General features: G+C 35.1%; 1 long non-coding RNA gene across 1 annotated transcript; it reads left to right on the top strand.

Annotated features, from left to right (window-relative positions):
• The first annotated feature begins 2,423 nt into the window (after positions 1–2,423).
• LOC147840039 (uncharacterized) lies at positions 2,424–8,336 on the top strand. Its single transcript, XR_015513738.1, has 3 exons — positions 2,424–2,801; positions 4,290–4,475; positions 7,817–8,336. It is a non-coding gene; the product is annotated as an uncharacterized LOC147840039 (long non-coding RNA).
• The last annotated feature ends 325 nt before the right edge of the window (positions 8,337–8,661 follow it).

An 8,661-nucleotide genomic window follows, 5' to 3' on the forward strand; every position in this document is an offset into this window, starting at 1 on the left:
ATTTTATAGCTGGATCAGGTTTTATTACATTCTGAATTGGACGTTGAAAATGAGCTTATCTCAGCCAGCAGAGAGGTCAAATCAAAGTTATGCAAACTTAGAGACATAGATTTTCACTTGCAACTTGCTTTAACATGTTTAACAGTGCATGAAATGTTGTCTAAAACAAAAAAGAATGATGCATTTTATGGCTGGATCTGGTTTTATTACATTCTGAATTGGACGTTGAAAATGAGCTTATCTCAGCCAGCAGAGAGGTCAAATCACAGTAATGCAAACTCAGTCAGAGACATAGATTTTCACTTGCAACTTGCTTTAACATGTTTAACAGTGCATGAAATGTTGTCTAAAACAAAAAAGAATGATGCATTTTATGGCTGGATCTGTTTTTATCACTTTCTGAATTGGACGTTGAAAATGAGCTTATCTCAGCCAGCAGAGAGGTCAAATCACAGTAATGCAAACTCAGTCAGAGACATAGATTTTCACTTGCAACTTGCTTTAACATGTTTAACAGTGCATGAAATGTTGTCTAAAACAAAAAAGAATGATGCATTTTATGGCTGGATCACGTTTTATTACATTCTGAATTGGACGTTGAAAATGAGCTTATCTCAGCCAGCAGAGAGGTCAAATCACAGTAATGCAAACCCAGTCAGAGACATAGATTTTCACTTGCAACTTGCTTTAACATGTTTAACAGTGCATGAAATGTTGTCTAAAACAAAAAAGAATGATGCATTTTATGGCTGGATCTGGTTTTATTACATTCTGAATTGGACGTTGAAAATGAGCTTATCTCAGCCAGCAGAGAGGTCAAATCACAGTAATGCAAACTCAGTCAGAGACATAGATTTTCACTTGCTACTTGCTTTAACATGTTTAACAGTGCATGAAATGTTGTCTAAAACAAAAAAGAATGATGCATTTTATAGCTGGATCAGGTTTTATTACATTCTGAATTGGACGTTGAAAATGAGCTTATCTCAGCCAGCAGAGAGGTCAAATCACAGTAATGCAAACTCAGTCAGAGACATACATTTTCACTTGCAACTTGCTTTAACATGTTTAACAGTGCATGAAATGTTGTCTAAAACAAAAAAGAATGATGCATTTTATAGCTGGATCAGGTTTTATTACATTCTGAATTGGACGTTGAAAATGAGCTTATCTCAGCCAGCAGAGAGGTCAAATCACAGTAATGCAAACTCAGTCAGAGACATAGATTTTCACTTGCAACTTGCTTTAACATGTTTAACAGTGCATGAAATGTTGTCTAAAACAAAAAAGAATGATGCATTTTATGGCTGGATCTGGTTTTATTACATTCTGAATTGGACGTTGAAAATGAGCTTATCTCAGCCAGCAGAGAGGTCAAATCACAGTAATGCAAACTCAGTCAGAGACATAGATTTTCACTTGCAACTTGCTTTAACATGTTTAACAGTGCATGAAATGTTGTCTAAAACAAAAAAGAATGATGCATTTTATAGCTGGATCAGGTTTTATTACATTCTGAATTGGACGTTGAAAATGAGCTTATCTCAGCCAGCAGAGAGGTCAAATCACAGTAATGCAAACTCAGTCAGAGACATAGATTTTCACTTGCAACTTGCTTTAACATGTTTAACAGTGCATGAAATGTTGTCTAAAACAAAAAAGAATGATGCATTTTATGGCTGGATCTGGTTTTATTACATTCTGAATTGGACGTTGAAAATGAGCTTATCTCAGCCAGCAGAGAGGTTAAATGACAGTAATGCAAACTCAGTCAGAGACATAGATTTTCACTTGCAACTTGCTTTAACATGTTTAACAGTGCATGAAATGTCTAAAACAAAAAAGAATGATGCATTTTATGGCTGGATCTGTTTTTATCACTTTCTGAATTGGACGTTGAAAATGAGCTTATCTCAGCCAGCAGAGAGGTCAAATCACAGTAATGCAAACTCAGTCAGAGACATAGATTTTCACTTGCAACTTGCTTTAACATGTTTAACAGTGCATGAAATGTTGTCTAAAACAAAAAAGAATGATGCATTTTATAGCTGGATCAGGTTTTATTACATTCTGAATTGGACGTTGAAAATGAGCTTATCTCAGCCAGCAGAGAGGTCAAATCACAGTAATGCAAACTCAGTCAGAGACATAGATTTTCACTTGCAACTTGCTTTAACATGTTTAACAGTGCATGAAATGTTGTCTAAAACAAAAAAGAATGATGCATTTCATGGCTGGATCTGGTTTTATTACATTCTGAATTGGACGTTGAAAATGAGCTTATCTCAGCCAGCAGAGAGGTCAAATCACAGTAATGCAAACTCAGTCAGAGACATAGATTTTCACTTGCAACTTGCTTTAACATGTTTAACAGTGCATGAAATGTTGTCTAAAACAAAAAAGAATGATGCATTTTATAGCTGGATCAGGTTTTATTACATTCTGAATTGGACGTTGAAAATGAGCTTATCTCAGCCAGCAGAGAGGTCAAATCACAGTAATGCAAACTCAGTCAGAGACATAGATTTTCACTTGCAACTTGCTTTAACATGTTTAACAGTGCATGAAATGTTGTCTAAAACAAAAAAGAATGATGCATTTCATGGCTGGATCTGGTTTTATTACATTCTGAATTGGACGTTGAAAATGAGCTTATCTCAGCCAGCAGAGAGGTCAAATCACAGTAATGCAAACTCAGTCAGAGACATAGATTTTCACTTGCAACTTGCTATAACATGTTTAACAATGCATGAAATGTTGTCTAAAACAAAAAAGAATGATGCATTTTATAGCTGGATCTGGTTTTATTACATTCTGAATTGGACGTTGAAAATGAGCTTATCTCAGCCAGCAGAGAGGTCAAATCACAGTAATGCAAACTCAGTCAGAGACATAGATTTTCACTTGCAACTTGCTTTAACATGTTTAACAGTGCATGAAATGTTGTCTAAAACAAAAAAGAATGATGCATTTTATGGCTGGATCTGGTTTTATTACATTCTGAATTGGACGTTGAAAATGAGCTTATCTCAGCCAGCAGAGAGGTCAAATCACAGTAATGCAAACTCAGTCAGAGACATAGATTTTTACTTGCAACTTGCTTTAACATGTTTAACAGTGCATGAAATGTTGTCTAAAACAAAAAAGAATGATGCATTTTATAGCTGGATCAGGTTTTATTACATTCTGAATTGGACGTTGAAAATGAGCTTATCTCAGCCAGCAGAGAGGTCAAATCACAGTAATGCAAACTCAGTCAGAGACATAGATTTTCACTTGCAACTTGCTTTAACATGTTTAACAGTGCATGAAATGTTGTCTAAAACAAAAAAGAATGATGCATTTTATGGCTGGATCTGGTTTTATTACATTCTGAATTGGACGTTGAAAATGAGCTTATCTCAGCCAGCAGAGAGGTCAAATCACAGTAATGCAAACTCAGTCAGAGACATAGATTTTCACTTGCAACTTGCTTTAACATGTTTAACAGTGCATGAAATGTTGTCTAAAACAAAAAAGAATGATGCATTTTATGGCTGGATCTGGTTTTATTACATTCTGAATTGGACGTTGAAAATGAGCTTATCTCAGCCAGCAGAGAGGTCAAATCACAGTAATGCAAACTTAGTCAGAGACATAGATTTTCACTTGCAACTTGCTTTAACATGTTTAACAGTGCATGAAATGTTGTCTAAAACAAAAAAGAATGATGCATTTTATAGCTGGATCTGGTTTTATTACATTCTGAATTGAACGTTGAAAATGAACTTATCTCAGCCAGCAGAGAGGTCAAATCACAGTAATGCAAACTCAGTCAGAGACATAGATTTTCACTTGCAACTTGCTTTAACATGTTTAACAGTGCATGAAATGTTGTCTAAAACAAAAAAGAATGATGCATTTTATGGCTGGATCTGGTTTTATTACATTCTGAATTGGACGTTGAAAATGAGCTTATCTCAGCCAGCAGAGAGGTCAAATCACAGTAATGCAAACTCAGTCAGAGACATAGATTTTCACTTGCAACTTGCTTTAACATGTTTAACAGTGCATGAAATGTTGTCTAAAACAAAAAAGAATGATGCATTTTATAGCTGGATCAGGTTTTATTACATTCTGAATTGGACGTTGAAAATGAGCTTATCTCAGCCAGCAGAGAGGTCAAATCACAGTAATGCAAACTCAGTCAGAGACATACATTTTCACTTGCAACTTGCTTTAACATGTTTAACAGTGCATGAAATGTTGTCTAAAACAAAAAAGAATGATGCATTTTATAGCTGGATCAGGTTTTATTACATTCTGAATTGGACGTTGAAAATGAGCTTATCTCAGCCAGCAGAGAGGTCAAATCACAGTAATGCAAACTCAGTCAGAGACATAGATTTTCACTTGCAACTTGCTTTAACATGTTTAACAGTGCATGAAATGTTATCTAAAACAAAAAAGAATGATGCATTTTATGGCTGGATCTGGTTTTATTACATTCTGAATTGGACGTTGAAAATGAGCTTATCTCAGCCAGCAGAGAGGTCAAATCACAGTAATGCAAACTCAGTCAGAGACATAGATTTTCACTTGCAACTTGCTTTAACATGTTTAACAGTGCAGGAAATGTTGTCTAAAACAAAAAAGAATGATGCATTTTATGGCTGGACCTGGTTTTATTACATTCTGAATTGGACGTTGAAAATGAGCTTATCTCAGCCAGCAGAGAGGTCAAATCACAGTAATGCAAACTCAGTCAGAGACATAGATTTTCACTTGCTACTTGCTTTAACATGTTTAACAGTGCATGAAATGTTGTCTAAAACAAAAAAGAATGATGCATTTTATAGCTGGATCAGGTTTTATTACATTCTGAATTGGACGTTGAAAATGAGCTTATCTCAGCCAGCAGAGAGGTCAAATCACAGTTATGCAAACTTAGAGACATAGATTTTCACTTGCAACTTGCTTTAACATGTTTAACAGTGCATGAAATGTTGTCTAAAACAAAAAAGAATGATGCATTTTATGGCTGGATCTGGTTTTATTACATTCTGAATTGGACGTTGAAAATGAGCTTATCTCAGCCAGCAGAGAGGTCAAATCACAGTAATGCAAACTCAGTCAGAGACAAAGATTTTCACTTGCAACTTGCTTTAACATGTTTAACAGTGCATGAAATGTTGTCTAAAACAAAAAAGAATGATGCATTTTATGGCTGGATCTATTTTTATCACTTTCTGAATTGGACGTTGAAAATGAGCTTATCTCAGCCAGCAGAGAGGTCAAATCACAGTAATGCAAACTCAGTCAGAGACATAGATTTTCACTTGCAACTTGCTTTAACATGTTTAACAGTGCATGAAATGTTGTCTAAAACAAAAAAGAATGATGCATTTTATGGCTGGATCACGTTTTATTACATTCTGAATTGGACGTTGAAAATGAGCTTATCTCAGCCAGCAGAGAGGTCAAATCACAGTAATGCAAACTCAGTCAGAGACATAGATTTTCACTTGCAACTTGCTTTAACATGTTTAACAGTGCATGAAATGTTGTCTAAAACAAAAAAGAATGATGCATTTTATGGCTGGATCTGGTTTTATTACATTCTGAATTGGACGTTGAAAATGAGCTTATCTCAGCCAGCAGAGAGGTCAAATCACAGTAATGCAAACTCAGTCAGAGACATAGATTTTCACTTGCTACTTGCTTTAACATGTTTAACAGTGCATGAAATGTTGTCTAAAACAAAAAAGAATGATGCATTTTATAGCTGGATCAGGTTTTATTACATTCTGAATTGGACGTTGAAAATGAGCTTATCTCAGCCAGCAGAGAGGTCAAATCACAGTAATGCAAACTCAGTCAGAGACATAGATTTTCACTTGCAACTTGCTTTAACATGTTTAACAGTGCATGAAATGTTGTCTAAAACAAAAAAGAATGATGCATTTTATAGCTGGATCAGGTTTTATTACATTCTGAATTGGACGTTGAAAATGAGCTTATCTCAGCCAGCAGAGAGGTCAAATCACAGTAATGCAAACTCAGTCAGAGACATAGATTTTCACTTGCAACTTGCTTTAACATGTTTAACAGTGCATGAAATGTTGTCTAAAACAAAAAAGAATGATGCATTTTATGGCTGGATCTGGTTTTATTACATTCTGAATTGGACGTTGAAAATGAGCTTATCTCAGCCAGCAGAGAGGTCAAATCACAGTAATGCAAACTCAGTCAGAGACATAGATTTTCACTTGCAACTTGCTTTAACATGTTTAACAGTGCATGAAATGTTGTCTAAAACAAAAAAGAATGATGCATTTTATAGCTGGATCAGGTTTTATTACATTCTGAATTGGACGTTGAAAATGAGCTTATCTCAGCCAGCAGAGAGGTCAAATCACAGTAATGCAAACTCAGTCAGAGACATAGATTTTCACTTGCAACTTGCTTTAACATGTTTAACAGTGCATGAAATGTTGTCTAAAACAAAAAAGAATGATGCATTTTATGGCTGGATCTGGTTTTATTACATTCTGAATTGGACGTTGAAAATGAGCTTATCTCAGCCAACAGAGAGGTTAAATGACAGTAATGCAAACTCAGTCAGAGACATAGATTTTCACTTGCAACTTGCTTTAACATGTTTAACAGTGCATGAAATGTCTAAAACAAAAAAGAATGATGCATTTTATGGCTGGATCTGTTTTTATCACTTTCTGAATTGGACGTTGAAAATGAGCTTATCTCAGCCAGCAGAGAGGTCAAATCACAGTAATGCAAACTCAGTCAGAGACATAGATTTTCACTTGCAACTTGCTTTAACATGTTTAACAGTGCATGAAATGTTGTCTAAAACAAAAAAGAATGATGCATTTTATGGCTGGATCTGGTTTTATTACATTCTGAATTGGACGTTGAAAATGAGCTTATCTCAGCCAGCAGAGAGGTCAAATCACAGTAATGCAAACTTAGTCAGAGACATAGATTTTCACTTGCAACTTGCTTTAACATGTTTAACAGTGCATGAAATGTTGTCTAAAACAAAAAAGAATTATGCATTTTATAGCTGGATCTGGTTTTATTACATTCTGAATTGAACGTTGAAAATGAGCTTATCTCAGCCAGCAGAGAGGTCAAATCACAGTAATGCAAACTCAGTCAGAGACATAGATTTTCACTTGCAACTTGCTTTAACATGTTTAACAGTGCATGAAATGTTGTCTAAAACAAAAAAGAATGATGCATTTTATGGCTGGATCTGTTTTTATCACTTTCTGAATTGGACGTTGAAAATGAGCTTATCTCAGCCAGCAGAGAGGTCAAATCACAGTAATGCAAACTCAGTCAGAGACATAGATTTTCACTTGCAACTTGCTTTAACATGTTTAACAGTGCATGAAATGTTGTCTAAAACAAAAAAGAATGATGCATTTTATGGCTGGATCTGGTTTTATTACATTCTGAATTGGACGTTGAAAATGAGCTTATCTCAGCCAGCAGAGAGGTCAAATCACAGTAATGCAAACTCAGTCAGAGACATAGATTTTCACTTGCAACTTGCTTTAACATGTTTAACAGTGCATGAAATGTTGTCTAAAACAAAAAAGAATGATGCATTTTATAGCTGGATCAGGTTTTATTACATTCTGAATTGGACGTTGAAAATGAGCTTATCTCAGCCAGCAGAGAGGTCAAATCACAGTAATGCAAACTCAGTCAGAGACATAGATTTTCACTTGCAACTTGCTTTAACATGTTTAACAGTGCATGAAATGTTGTCTAAAACAAAAAAGAATGATGCATTTTATAGCTGGATCAGGTTTTATTACATTCTGAATTGGACGTTGAAAATGAGCTTATCTCAGCCAGCAGAGAGGTCAAATCACAGTAATGCAAACTCAGTCAGAGACATAGATTTTCACTTGCAACTTGCTTTAACATGTTTAACAGTGCATGAAATGTTATCTAAAACAAAAAAGAATGATGCATTTTATGGCTGGATCTGGTTTTATTACATTCTGAATTGGACGTTGAAAATGAGCTTATCTCAGCCAGCAGAGAGGTCAAATCACAGTAATGCAAACTCAGTCAGAGACATAGATTTTCACTTGCAACTTGCTTTAACATGTTTAACAGTGCAGGAAATGTTGTCTAAAACAAAAAAGAATGATGCATTTTATGGCTGGACCTGGTTTTATTACATTCTGAATTGGACGTTGAAAATGAGCTTATCTCAGCCAGCAGAGAGGTCAAATCACAGTAATGCAAACTCAGTCAGAGACATAGATTTTCACTTGCTACTTGCTTTAACATGTTTAACAGTGCATGAAATGTTGTCTAAAACAAAAAAGAATGATGCATTTTATAGCTGGATCAGGTTTTATTACATTCTGAATTGGACGTTGAAAATGAGCTTATCTCAGCCAGCAGAGAGGTCAAATCACAGTTATGCAAACTTAGAGACATAGATTTTCACTTGCAACTTGCTTTAACATGTTTAACAGTGCATGAAATGTTGTCTAAAACAAAAAAGAATGATGCATTTTATGGCTGGATCTGGTTTTATTACATTCTGAATTGGACGTTGAAAATGAGCTTATCTCAGCCAGCAGAGAGGTCAAATCACAGTAATGCAAACTCAGTCAGAGACATAGATTTTCACTT

This window comes from Danio rerio, chromosome 17 (assembly GCF_052040795.2).
Source record: "Danio rerio strain M-AB ecotype USA chromosome 17, GRCz13ab, whole genome shotgun sequence".
NCBI lineage: Eukaryota > Metazoa > Chordata > Actinopteri > Cypriniformes > Danionidae > Danio > Danio rerio.